General features: G+C 39.9%; 1 long non-coding RNA gene across 1 annotated transcript; it reads right to left on the bottom strand.

The window, feature by feature from the left end:
- Positions 1 to 1,813: 1,813 nt before the first annotated feature.
- Positions 1,814 to 14,608, bottom strand: LOC119144875. The gene is made up of 4 exons (XR_005103241.1): positions 14,438 to 14,608; positions 13,332 to 13,455; positions 11,110 to 11,313; positions 1,814 to 1,955 (listed from the first exon to the last, which is right to left on the bottom strand). It is a non-coding gene; the product is annotated as an uncharacterized LOC119144875 (long non-coding RNA).
- Between the last annotated feature and the right edge of the window lie 284 nt (positions 14,609 to 14,892).

Genomic DNA, 14,892 nt, shown 5'->3' on the forward strand with positions numbered 1-14,892 from the left:
TAGTGCCTAATATTGAGCAATATACATAGAAAGAAATTTTGTAATTTGACAGATGGCAAGGCAAGTCAGAGTAGTAAATTCAGATCAATTTGTGGTTTACATTCTTGGAAATGGTTTTAGTCTTTAAATTGACTTTAAATTAAAGTGGGCTTTAAATTGATGCAAAGCACTTACTGAAACAAAGGTAAAGATTTATCAGACATCTGTTCATGGTTAAATATAACAGCATTCAGGAAGGTGTGTACCCACATGACATTTTGCTAATCATTTTTTCTTTGAAACCGTTGTAGAATTGCTAGTTGAGGTTTTTATGAATATTGCAAAAATCAAAAGATACCCGAGAAATTGAGGAGACAGATAGTAAAACCAGATAGTAAAAAGTAAAATTTTGAGGCTTTAAGTCTCAGACTTTCCGCAAAAGTCTGACAATTATTCCTATGCCAATAATTCAGATCTGTTCCCTGTGTATACTAGCTAAACTAAAACCTGCCAAGCAGAAATATATCCTTTGCATGGTCAGACAAATAAGTTCTGTAGGTGCAGAGTACACGTGATGGTTTGTGTCCATCCTGCTGTGAGCGATCTCTCCACTCTCTGTGTAACCCCAGCGGAGGAAGCCTGCAAACCCACCAGTTTTTATTCTTCCCCAGGGACCAGCATGCTGTGAAAGTTGTACTGCTCAAATGATAAGGTACAGCCCAATGCAAGTAGGGGGGATCAGAAGGGTAGTCAAAGTATTCTTGGAGCAATTGCCAGAAAAGACCCAGGAAAACAGGTTTTAAAAGTTTTTGTAAGCTTTCTCATATAGTCGCAGGCAGATGGGCAGGCAGGCATGAACACATAGGCATGTGCCCCCCATAGCCTCACTCATAGCTGTGCAGTCACGTGCATGCACACACACTTTTGCTCCCAGTCTAAGTCCAACCTGGAATTTGAAATAGATTATGACCTTGTGCTGTGGGAAGAGCATCTGTATGTGGCTGCTGCCAGCAGTGGCAGGAGGGAGGGGGAGAATTACCCTGGAATTTGAAACACAGAACAGTGCATCCTAATGGTCTCATAATCCTAACAAAGTTAGCCTGCCTCCATAACAGAATCTGATTATGGGGGAGCCCAAGATTGTCCCGTGCATGATCACAGTCTTCTTAGCCTAAAAATAATGCAGTGAAGAAAACAGAACATTAAAGGCCCGATTCTTTTCCTAGAACATTTTTGAGTAGTGAACACCTATCAAGAGCATATTACACTACAGTGGTAAGGAATTGGCTTTCATGTTCATTGTTAGCATTTTGAAGGTTACATTTGGTCCCTGGGTTAGAAGCAATTAAGCAAGTGTTGTGGCTGGAGTATGATTCTCTGTTATTCTTTTAGATTCCTCCAGGAATGTCATCTGAGTCCCAGCCACCAATGGAGGAGGCAATGGGGCTACTGCAGGACTAACCACGCTTTCCATCTTCTTTTGATTGTCCTGGATTTTGAATTCACCCTGGGACTGAAGTCACCCTGTCTGTACTGCCACTATATGACACTGTTTTATGGGCACCAACAGACAAATTATGATGCAAGATTTGATAACTTTTCCTGTCTTTATAGTCATGGTTGTCAGGAGAAATTCATGACCACTGTGAAGGTACATTTAATAGGATCCATATGAGAACACTGATAGGTAGGTAGATGTCACTTGTAGATGGTAAATTATGAATGATTTATCTAAACTATGTATGCTATAACACTATTAGCTCATATCATACTGACAGAATCACATCATGTCTGAGAAGTCAGTCACTTTATTTTTTTGAAACAACAGTGTTAGTAGTAAACAGGCAAACCATTACCTAGTCTTCCATGTGACTGTCCATCCCCCACATCTTCTAGCATCTTCATTGACTTGTACCGTAGAAAGTGATGATTTCACAGCCCGTAGAATATAACTCTCTTTTTTCTTTCTTTTTCTTCTGGAACAGCAAGAATGCAGTTTGATGTGTGCTCTGCAGAGTATTGGGTTACATCTGTGACGTGAATCAGTTTTGCCTCACTTGACCACAGACTAGTTGACTTGCTATTACTTGTCTGCATTGAGACTTTGCAATTATTAAATCACTAAACTTATAAAATATAGGTTGTTTATTTCAAATCAAACATAACATGAGACTGCATGGCATCTGTAATACAGAAACAATTCACTAAAAGTGTATCTGTGCTCCTAATGTTTGCAGAGTTTATAAATCCACCATCTGATGCTTCCAGGAAATGCTGCTGCTGCAATGTGGAGGAGATCAATACCTTGTTGGTAGGAGATTGCCTTTTTGTTAAGTCTGGGAGATCGGTGTGTTCAGAATACAGGGGGAAGGGCTCACAGTTGATGGTTTATGTCTGAATCGGCTCATTTTTTTTCTGGTAGAGTCAGATATTCCTGTTCTAAGTTTTGTTTGGTAGGTGCCTTAACCACAACATCCTAAACTAAAAGTAATCGTAGTCTGATTTCCCACCTCCATAGATTTCCTCTCTGTCTGTCAAGAAAGCAGAGAACCCCATTCTAGCAGATTTGCACTAAATCTGCAAGTGCCTTATAAGGAATCAAATATAAGTTTCCTGAAAAAAATGGCGATACTAGACATCTTTGATACATTTTAATATAAGAAAATATGAAATCTGACAGTCTGTGTGTGCAGTGAAGACAACCAGCAGTAAGGGTTAGAGACAGTAGAACTAGCATTACTAATGCATTACTGGATTTAGCCAGGAGATTTAGGTTACAGGGGTCTGCCCTTGTCTGATATGCGATACAGAGCAAGTGTTATCCTCTTTCTGTGCTTCTGATCACCAGTCTTTAAAACAAGCATAAAGCTGCTGACTTACTTGGGGGGGAGAGAGAGGTAGAGAGAGTGGGAAGAGGGAAGGAGGAATTCTTACTCCTCAGGGGAGTAAAAATCACTCTGATTCATGTAAAGGTATTATAGACCTGTAAAGGGAGGACAGAAAGGGGGATTGTTTGAGAGAAGTGATGATGTTATTTATGTCAAGATGAGAGCCAACTTATGAGCCAAAACTTGTAGAGTAGGGATGCAAGGTGATATGCTCTGAAAAGGCAATGCTGCAGAATTAAGTTGACCAGAATCAGGTTTTTCTCTTCCTAGGCTACCTTTTTTGCCTGACAAGTGGCCACAGCAGATAGTTTATTAAAAGGGACATCAAGAAGGGACTTGGTTAGAATGTTTAAATGTTTTCTTGGTTCAAAAATATCCAAGAAGAAGAAGAACCAGTGGCTGGAAGTCAAAATCTCAGAAATTAAAATGAAAAATAGCATGCACATTCAAATTGAAGGTGGATGGCTTTTGGGAAGATAGGCTTTTGCTAGACTCAAATTATTGCACTCGGAATGGGTGTAATTGAATGAAATCTTTGGCCTCTGGTAGAAAGATGCTCTAATGGTTTCTTTAGCTTTAACATGGGAAGCTATAGCAACAAATGACTGCAGTAATAAGATTCTCTCCCTTCATTAAATGTAGTAGTTACTATTGAAGAATCTACTATTGTTGTCTTCCCCTGAAAGTCTGTGACACAGAAATTTAGCTCCAGAACCAAGGCAGGTTGCCAGGTTGAGCTGAATGAATGTCCTCTTCCTTGCTGCAAGTGAAGGTGGCTGTAATCAGCCAACAGAAAAATGGCTTTCAGTGTGGTAGTAAAGGGCAGAGTTGAGGTTTTCTGTTCACCTTCCTTAAAATGTCATACTTTTCATAGAATCACAGAATGGTTGGGGTTGGAAGGTACCTCTGGAGATCATCTAGTCCAACCCCTGCTAAAGCAGGTTCCTCTAGAGCAGGTTGCACAGAGTCATGTCCACGTGGGTTTTGAATGTCCCCAGAGAAGGAGACGCCACAGCCTCCCTGGGCAGCCTGTGCCAGTACTCTGTCACCCTCCAAGTAAAGAAGTTCTTCCTCACATTCAGGTGGAACTTCCTGAGATGCTGTTTGTGCCTGTTGCCCCTTGTCCTGTCGCTGGGCACCACTGAAAAGAGCCCGGCCCTGTCCTCTTGGCACCCACCCTTAAGATATCTGTAGACATTGATGATATCCCCTCCCAGCCTTCTCTTCTCCGGGCTGAACAGGCCCAGCTCTCTCAGCCTTTCCTCAGAAGGGAGATGCTCCAGTCCCCTCATCATCTTCATGACCCTCCACTGGACCCTCTTCAGTAATTCCCTGTCTCTCTGGAACCGGGGAGCCCAGAACTGGATGCAGTGCTCCAGATGTGTTTTAAAATACATTGATATGGTCTGATTCCTCAGCATTAAAAAAAACAACAACCAACCACCAAAAATGAGAATCTGCTTTCTCTTCTGGGTGTGTTCTGGGTTTTTTTGTTTGTTTGGTTGGTTTAGTTGTGATTGATTTTTGGTTGTTTTTTAGGTTTTATTTTTGATATAAATATCAATTAATAAAATATGAATTTTATTAAATTCAAAATAATTCTTTAGTTTCAGGTTTATATTTAGTGTGCATATAGCACAAATTATAGACAACATGCAGTGGATAAAATCACTATCTGAAAGACTTTCAGTGTAAAAAGATGATGTACATATTAGTCATTTTATGTTTTCTGAGTTCTGGTTAGTGAGATGCATTGCACTATCTACAATAACATTTCCTGCAAATGTATAGTAAAAATTCATGTATTTAGATTTGTGTATGTACAATTGCATGAATTTGTAGGTGAAAGGCATCCTACTACAAAGCCAAATGAATAAAAAATTTGTGCCAAGATCCCTAGATTCTGCATCACTGCTGGGAATGTGGGCATTTTGCAGGAGCTTCAGATATGTTTAAATGAAGGCTGAGATCTGAATCTGGACAGATAACCTTCTGTTACTATTGCTTTATTATGTCGTGGTGTTCCCACTCTTTCTGATGATCATTTCCTGCTTTCAGAGTTTCAGAGTTAGCAGCCCTTCAAGATAAACGATGTTGCTGAGAACTGTGTACTGTTGTAGTCTGCTTGCTAGTGCAGGAAGACATGACTGTTGCAGTTGGTATTCAGCTCACATTCACAAGCTTTTCCTTGCACTGCAAAGGCTTTGCTAGAGCTGCTTTTGTGCATGATGACAGCCAAGTACCTGGAACATATTTTGCAGCAAGGGACAAACTGCAGAGTCACCAAATCATGTAATGTACAGGACCTTGCCTGTAGCAACAGATCTACCTCTGTGAGTTCACATGGATACTTAAGTATCCATGTGGATGTAATGAATGCAAATAAATTAACTGTGCATAATTACGCGCTTACTAACGCAGAGGGAAGTAGGTTAAAATTTCATTTGTCATGCTGAACCATAAGTATTTGTAAGCCAAAGGAGTAAGGCTGGGGTTTTTCTTGTTTCTCCTTGCAAGTGGGTTATTTTTTTTTTTTTTTCCCTAATTCATATCATCATTCACCTTATAATGAGTCAGATCTTTGTGCATGGGCAGGTACATTTTAAGAATATTTTTACTCATTATATTGGGTCTGGCTGAGATACAGTTAATTTTCCCCGTAGCAGCCCTCATAGTGCTGTGCTTTGTATTGGTAGCTAGAAACTGTTGCTGACACACCAGTGTTTCGGCTACTGCTGAGCAGCGCTGGCACAGCATCAGTGCTGTATCTCCCACATTCCCCCCCCTCACCACTAGGCTGGGGGCTGGGCAAGATCTTGGGAGGGGACAAAGCCAGGACAGCTGACCCAGACTGACCAAAGGGACCTTCCATATGATACAATGTCTGCTCAGCAATAAAAGCTAAGAGCAAGGAGAGGAGAGGGGGCATTTGTTATTATGATGTTTGTCTTGTGGAGTAACTGCTATGTGTACTAGAACCCTGCTTCCTGGGAAGTGGGTGGATATTGTCTGCTGATGGGAAGTAGAGAACAAATCTTTTGTTTTCCTTTGCTTCTGTGCATGGCCTTTGCTTTTGTTTTTTTAAACTGCCTTTATCTTGACCCAATAGTTTTTTTCCATCTTATTTTCTCCTTCCCCATCCTTCTCAGGAGCGGCTTGGTGGGCATCTGGTGTCCAGACAAGACCAGCCCACCACACTCATTGACAATTTACATCATGACTAATGGATGACAAATAAACTCAATGTCACCAATTACAGGGTCATCTGCAGCTGGCTAGGGATTTTATTTCCATCACTATATATACTGTCACTACAGAAACACAGATAATGAAATGCACAGGAAAATGATGATTCAGTATTCTGTTATAAGCAGTACTTTCCCGCAGTTGAATGCAAAGGCTGTGAATCCCTGTGCCTAAGAGCGCAATTGGTATCGTTAATTATGAGCATGGGGCAGAAGGTTTCATCTTCATCTGAAATTTGCCTTGAGGTAACAGGGTGGTATCAAACGCTTGTCCCTGGCTTCTGGGCATCTTTAGCTACCTGCCTCCAAGTTTCTAAGCACTGGGTCTCCCTCTCTGTTGTTACCATGACAACATCCCTGCTGTCAGCATGCTGAACCTTTCTGTCTACGCTCCGGTCACTCGGAAACCCTTCCAAGTAGTTTAAGCAGTATGGAAATAATACAGATGTATAGAAAAGTGAATGCATAAAGAACATGCATTTTCTTCCTTCCCTTATGGCTCCTGGGAAGCAAGTGACCATGGGGAGTCCTGCAATGTATACAAAAATCTGAAACACTGGCTTGGTTGTCTTCCTGGATGACAAAACCTTCTCTCCATGACTTGTTAAATCTGTCAGGTTTCTAGTGAAGTGTTGCATGGGGAAAGAGTGAAAAAAAAAGCAGTGGAAGGTGGGGGAGGGAGTAAGGAGGAGGCAAGGGAAGTGCCTGTTTGTCTGCTGCCAGCTGAGACCTGCCTGAAGCACCTGGGGCTTTCAAGTCCCTGCTGCTGCGGCGCCTGTGTGTGCCTGGGGCTGAGCGGGTGAGGATGTAGTGAGAGTGCCCAGGGTGCAGTCCCAACGGGGTGTTCAGGACCCCTGGTGCAATCTGCTGGCCCTAAATTGGTCCCCTATGGTTTCTCCAGATCGGACTGCAAGCCTAGATTTGGGTCTCTCTCTCACTCCTAGGACTGTGCTTTTAAGAGTTGTGGGTCATAATGCACCAACACCATAGCAAATAATATGAAAGATCACTCTCTTTGCTGCCTGTTGTTGCACCTGAATGCACTGGCCCTTTGTTGTTGTGCCATCTCACTACCTGAACTGGCCACAAGACAAATTTTATTTCTCAGTTCTTGATGGATGAATTAAATTCCTTGGATCCAGCTTCCTGTGTGTATAATAGCAGTTACACTGCAAAATTTGCGCTGTGATTTTCACAGATCCCCTAGAAACAGATGCAGCAGGAGTAAAGCTCATCTGTGCTGCTGCTGTTACAACCCCCCCCAAAATAGGAGCTGTCCTCAAGTCTCATCCTTTACCCTGTCACCCAAACTCTTGCTGTCTGCCATTTTTTTGCCAATGCAGGAATGACATATGTCTATGTATTAGTAATGGACTTGGCACAGTTTTGGGTAGAGTATGCTAGAAAGTAAACGAGCAGAGTTATGGATATTCAGATGAATCATTAATGGCATGCTAAACCTTACAGAAGATGATTTGAGGAAGAGGGGGAGCCTAAAGAGACTATTGACCCATTGGCAATCATGCTTACTACTTTCCACAGTAAGGATTCTCTGTCTTCCAGCTAGAGCTGAAGGCCATCTGGGTTGAGGGAAAGTCTGCAGGCTAATGCAAAGAAAGATTTAGGGAAGTGGAAATAGATGTGTAGAACCTAGTATTTACTGTCTTTTTTTTTAGTTTTGGTGTTTTCTTGAGGTGCAGGAAAAAATACTTTGTTTTGAAGAAGCTGTTTTAGAGTAATTTTGTTGTCTCAGTTGTTAAATTCTTTAGCCTTCCAAGCTTAATTTCTTTGATTAAAATAGAAGGAAGATTTGAGGCAGAACCACAAAGATTTGGTTTTGAAGGGGTAATGCTGCATGGTTTTGCCAGGCTGAAAGCAGGGAGACAAGAAGTCTTTCACCTGACAGCTGTGGGGCAAGGGCAAAAAAATCCCCTCTCATATAGCTGGATCTATAGCATTGAGTCTATGTAAAGCAGCAAAGAATTGAACCCTAAAAAAGAAATTATTTCAGTAAGGATCATCTCGTACACAGTGGATACATGATGAAAATTTTGAAGTTTCCATCTGATTATGGCTCCTGTGGGTTTCACCTTAGTGATTCCAGGTCTGTCGTTTGCAAAAGTTGTCCTTCTGTTAACCTCTCTACCTCTTGGCAGCAAATTAGACAGACACATACACACAAAAAAGCAAACATACACCTATTTTAGGGAAATCAAAGAAAAGTGCTCAGAGAAGTCTGCCACTTACTATTTATTTTTATAGTTATGTATAACATTATAAACAATCAAGCCCACATAATTAATAATTTCTGCATACTCATGCTTTTTTAGTACATAATAGTGGAACTTTAATCCTTGTCTGTGTTACTACATCCAGTCATGCATCTACTATTTATTTAAATCAGCGTTTTAGGAAACACTGTGTGAAGAAAAACAAAGAGCATCTGAGGAAGAGGCTGTTCTTGAGCCCCTTGTTGGGTCAGAGTCATTTACAGGATCACTAGAGGAAAAGGCCAACGTTTCTCCTACAAATGGATGGGGACCTGTGGTTGCTGTGAAAGACTGACGCCCTGGCTCTGTACACTGCTGGACTTCATGGGTCCTTAAAAAACTTGGATCCTGGCCTAAGTTTTGCAAAATTCTCTTGCGTGAGCTGAAGCAATACCCTGCTTTGAACCCTGAATCTAAGTATTTTAAAAATAAATAAAAGCTGTAGCTACTCTTCTAAACCTATATTTAGGCACCTGAACAAGTGACCTGATTTCTGAAGCACTGAAGTAAAACTCTGAATTAAGGTTTTTGCTGACATCTGTGGGAGTTGTTATGTGTAAAAACTTCAGAAAATCAGGTCATTCATTTTGCAGTTCTGAATTTCGAGTAGGAATCTAATTCTGTGCTCTTAATTTTTGAAATCTGAGTGTGCCTGTAGTCTATGCTCAGATCTGACTTGGTTTGGAGTTGGATCCAAGTTTAAAAAATAACTTGTGGAAAGCTGAAAAAAACCCAAACCCTCAGCAGCACTACGTTTGCTAACTTTGTAAGGGAAAGAGACCATAGAAGTGTAATTTAAGTGTTGTTGATGATAGGAGTTTAGGTTACATGTTGGCTAAGGGAAAGAAATGCAGGAACCTCATTGCCAGCACCTTTCTTTGCCTAGCCAAGGTATACGTTTTAGGATTTTACATCTCCTTTCTTTTTGCTGCTTTCTCCTGTGTTTCCAATCCCCATGCTGCTTTACAGAGGGCAAAAGCAGAAAGCAGATCTTGTATGCCAGTGAAGCCCTGTGAGATGTTAGTTTACTTCAGGCAACATTGAAACCACCTCAGTATCAGTACCCTGGCTGTGCTGTGTCATTGCTTCACTAGGGACAAACCCCACTCTGATGGCTTGCTGCCCCACCGGTCTATGGCCATCCTGCCATAGCTCAGGATTGTGGCTTCAGTCATAAATCTGCCTTGAGCCTCCTGCCTGCCGGTCCTACCTACTGCCCTGCTTTGCCTCGGACTGCCTGCTGGATCGGCACTCAGATCTTCTTCACTGCACCCTCAGGCACTAAACGTGAGGGCAGGGGGTCCATGTGGCAAGTACCTTCTCTGATGTGTATGACCAGTAGGTATTTGTTCAGAGGGGATGACGTATAGGCATGTAAGGAAGGAAAACAGAGAGTGAGGTTACTACTAAGAAGTGTGATGCTTTTCCTTGTTTTTAATTTAGTACTTTCACACCACCTTTGTTTAGGTGAGAAGGCTGTGAAGAGCTGTTTGGAACAGAAAGAGTTACTGCAGCTTAGCAAGTCAGCTCTCTATGTGCAGCTGTCAAGGCAAATGTGATGGAGTTTTAAAAGCAATGAATTTCACTTAAAAAGTTCTATGCTCAAGTTTCAATTGCAAACGTTCATCCCATGAACTAATACAACAATTTAGTCCATTTTTCTCCTTAGAAATCAAATATGAATACATTCTCTACTTGCTCATCTGTTGCTGACACCTGACAGGTCAAGCCAGGAAACTTCCCTAACTATTGATGGTGATTTGCAAGAGCTTGTACTAACAAACGGAAAGCAGGAATTCAGATATTGTAACAACTCATATCCTCTGTGGATTAATGTGGCCAGGGGACATAACAGACATCCACTGAGGGCTGTGTGTGCATTCAGGCATAGGTTACTGTCTTTTCTATCTTCATCAGTTAATATGAACTTGACAATATCAATCAAACTTATTAACTTTCTCACCTCTTTTATTATCTTATTTATTTGGGTTGTAAGTGCTTTGGCCCATGAAAAGCGTTTCATCTTCAATTAATGCAGTTTGCCCTGGCCTCAGCTGCATCTTTAGATAACGCTTCTATATGACATTATAAAGCGATGATTACCAGTGACTGATGGGATGATTCCTGTTCCATCTGAGTAGCTATATAAAACTTTATGTGCTGCCATACAGAAAATGGGTAAGGCTTGGTCATGTTCTGAGTGCACATGGACCTCAGCTGGCCCTGCTTTAGACATTTACAGGAATTTAATCCGAGCACAAGGAAGTTTATCCTAGAAACCCCAGTTAATCCTTCTGCTTGGAGCCCATTGAGACCTCTCCAGTTATTGCAAGGGTGCATGGCAGCCTGTCAGTGACTTCAGTGGGAGCTAGTCACTGCCCTTCAGCTTCAAAGAAATACCTGGAACAGCTGAAATGCAGGAATGCCATGTAAAATATCTGCTTTGAGATCTTCCTCAGTTATTAACCAAGTATCTTCATTACCGCGAGTGCTCCTTAATCATTTGAGTGTGTTGCCACCTCTAGTGAACATAATAGTGATATTAGCTTTTTATGTCATCCTTATTTTCTCCACAGCAGACTGCTAGCTGTATGAAAATACTTCACTTTTAGTGATGGTGCACTGGTTAAATACTGGTATGTATTGAATAGTGAAATCAAAATAATCAAAGCTGACAGTATTAACATCTCCAATACTTTAACTATGTCCTTGTTAAAGTTGACAAACCTGGGCAGGACGTACTGCAACACGCAGTCTGATCACATTTGCAGATGCTTGTGTTTTTCTTCTGACTCTCCCCTCATCCCATGGGAGGTGAGCAGCTGATGTGAACACTTGAAGCCCTGGATCCAAATGCATTTATTCATGAGAGGCTGTTCTTCTGGTTGGCCATCCTTTCCAAGATGGTGATTATATCATTTGCTTTGCATACTGAAACATAGTGCTCTTGTGAAAAGGTGCATATAATTTAAGTATTGCATAGAACAGATGCTCTAGCTAGCATCTTGCATGAGCTAGAATTTACATGTGGTTGATATGCACAAAAATAATCTCTATAAACAGAAAAAAAAAAAAAAGGAAGAAAAGGTTTTGTCTTATCTAGTAAACTGATATGTTCTCTAGAGTATGATACCTGAGGGTAAGTACCATAGCAGGTTTATATCCATGACTAAAGTTTCAGGAAATTGTCAGGAAATTCTATTTTGACAATTTTATCTCTGCCTTTTCTTAGATATATTTCTTCCACTAATTAATAGATAACCTTTTGTCATTTGTGTCTGTTTGCAGTGAGCAATTGTAGCTAAGTAAGTCCTTCTCTGAAGAGGAGGATGGATTTTCCATCTATTTTTGTTAGATTAAGAACAGCCCCAAAGCCCCTCTTCTGGCAACAAAGAACCTAGGTTTTCATGAATTGTAACCATTAAGTCCCTCTTATTTTTAAGTACACCTCTTCCTTCCACCCACTTTTTTACTATCAAATGCAATGAAGAAAATAGTCAGTTCTGGAAAAAGGTCAGTCCTGTCACTATTACATATTTATCAATTCTTTGAAATTAAAGGTTTCTTTGTAATTGGCTCAAGATTAGGAACGTAATTTCATTCCAGTGTGGACTGATTACAGCATTTTTTCCAAATCATTTCCCCTTGTAAATGACGTTCAGTTTTAAGGCTGATGGGCAAGGGTGTTAAAAAATGTTGTGTCAAAGTTGCGTTTTAATGGATTAGCTTGCTTTTAACAAATAAAATATTTTTGTGGGGAAGTTCTTAGTCTTCCCCAAAAATTTTAGCACCTATAACTTGAAAACAACAGCAAAACCCATTAATATATCCAATACTAGAAGTGTAATTCCTCTTTCTCCTAGGCAATGTTAAACTGGCTGTTTGACAGCCCGTTATTCTCCATAGCTTGGGTTCCCAAATCAACTTGTCCCTTACTGCATTTCAGTGGTCTTTTTTTTTCTCAGTAATACAATGAAGAATTTCAGTAAGAGGAAAAATATTTTTGCATCTAAGAAATGTTATCCAGTTGTGGAGTCAGTCTTAAAAAGAATGATAGGAAAGGTCAGTTCCAAAATTTTTATAATCAAGACATTCTGTGGCACTTCTCTGCATGATCTTTTGAGTTTTCAGTGAAGAACTGATGTGTTTAGTTTAAGAATATCATGTTCTGGTTTTGAAATTTTTGCAGAGTTGCTAAGTTCTGTGGGATGTGCATAGAAGAGCATGTTCTGTCTGGCATGTAATTTCTACTTGGAGCCAATAGGTGAAAAAAAAGTGGAACTACTGTTTTACATCATAATTACCAGCAAGAAGAATACAAAACATAGTTCAAAGATCCCAGTGGAAGAACAGGAAATCAAAGTTGTTTCTGTTTTCAGTGCAGCAAAACTGGGTATGTCATATCTCATACCTAAAGCTGTCTTTCACCACTATGTATACATGCACAAATGTACCGTCATTTAAGTATATATGTATGTGTGTGCAAACACTTATGTATGTGTACAATTGATGAGCCTGAGTATTCAACAGTTTCACAGGGAAAGAATTACTTCTGGGTTAATGAAAGTGATTCACTTAAACCTTGAGCTTAAAGTCATTGACTCCTCAACTTTTTCATTCTTATATTTTATTATGCTTACAGGTTAGGTACTGGATCAAGAAAAGATAGAGTATTTTTCTGCAGTGAATCACTTTTTGCTATATTGTAGACTGTTCGTTGCTGGAATTTTAAGAAATTGCAGTATACAATATAACAGTACCTCCTAAAATCCCCATTCTCCTGTCTGCTTTCTGCATAATTCAGCACTCTTCATCCCAGTACTTTCATACATAATTCTTTGTAAATTTACACTACATGCTTGTGGCAACAAGCGATTTTTTACTATGCAGTTTGATCAGCAAAAAAAGAGAAGCTTGAAATTCAGCAGCTGCAGTGCCCAAAGACCTACCTCTCCACCTGCTCAAGAATGGACATGCTTCTGTAGGTTTTCTTCAGATCCGTTTTGAAACTATTTTTCTTGCAACTTGAACTGGAATTTGGGGATGAATACACATATTATTTTTTGTCCAAAGCTGTGAAGAAAACAAAATATTTGTTCATATGACTGAAAAAAAAAATAAGAGGGAAGATTATATGTCTTTAGAAACTTGCCTACATGGAAAAGATAGTGTTTGAAACTAAGTAAAAGGCATATTTAGTTACTTCTAAACATGTATTTTTTTAATATCTGCGGTTAAGCTATTTCAACACTTCCTTGAAAACCAAGTTCAGATATGGATAAATTCCTGACAAAAATAGAAAACTTGGGCTAAACTAAAAATGAAACTGTATAATATACCTTAGTTCAGGATTTAAATTACCAAGAGGTTCACCCAAAGGCTGACTGTTGGTTTCCATATTGTTTTAACCTGAACAATGCAATCTCTAGGTCAGCTCTGCTCCCACAGAGAGGAGGATGAGGGCTTAAAGATTTTTAAAATAATTATTATTCACAAAAAGGCCTCATCAACTGCTTCAATCATTCACAAACTCATATTGAATTCAGATACTAGTGTGCACATAAGAAAGAAGAAGAAAAAAGCTTCTTAAATTTTTTTCTGTTTAGAAAAAGAGATATTTTTAAAAAGACTAAACAGACTTCAATATAGGTACAATGAAACATTTAATTTCTATTCCAGTAAAATATTACAGTCTGTCCATCCTTAAACTTTTTTAGAAAATATTCTCCAGTAAATGGAAACTTTTCTTTCCTAGGAACACAGACACTTTTTTCCCCAGATTGTCATTGATACAAACCCAATTTTTTTCTGCAGTCTTAAACATCAACTGTAGTGCTAAAATGATGGAAATGGAATGTATTAATGTAGATGAATGTAAGGTTACTTATTAATGTAGACTAATGCATAGTTAATATTTCTGATAATTAAAAAACATATTTAAAACATTCCATTAGTAGAATCAAAATAAACCCAGGTTATTTATAGCAAAACATATTTGTCAATAATTATAAGTGAACCTTATTCTGAGCAGTGAAGGTAGAAGGATGTTTCTAACCTTTTCTAACCTTTGCATCTTCTTATGCTGCTTCTGCTCCTGGGCCTGCCGGCGCAAAGGAGGATGCCGGCTGGAGCGTGGCTCAGTGCCCGGGGTGCAGCACTCCCGCCGTGCCGCCCCTTCTGCAGAGTGCTGTGGCAGGCAAGTGCGGCTGCTTCACAGCTGCTCTTAGCTGGGCTCCCTTCACTTTTAGTGGCTGCCTGATTTTTTTCTCACTCCAAGAGGGATCTCTCTGCAGGAGGGGCTATAGCATCTTTGTGGAAAAGGTTAACTTTTATGTTAAGTCCTTTTTGATTTTTCTCAGGCATTGCAGCTGGGTGGACATTAAATCACAGTCTGTTGATGTGGCAAGTTCAGTCATTTGCAGGAATAAGGCCATTTGGCCACAATCACTGTTCATGCCTGACCAGTCACAAATTTCTCTGACCTCAAAACAAAAAAGATTATTTCCAATG

Source organism: Falco rusticolus, chromosome 3 (genome assembly GCF_015220075.1).
Source record: "Falco rusticolus isolate bFalRus1 chromosome 3, bFalRus1.pri, whole genome shotgun sequence".
NCBI classification, from domain to species: Eukaryota; Metazoa; Chordata; class Aves; order Falconiformes; family Falconidae; genus Falco; species Falco rusticolus.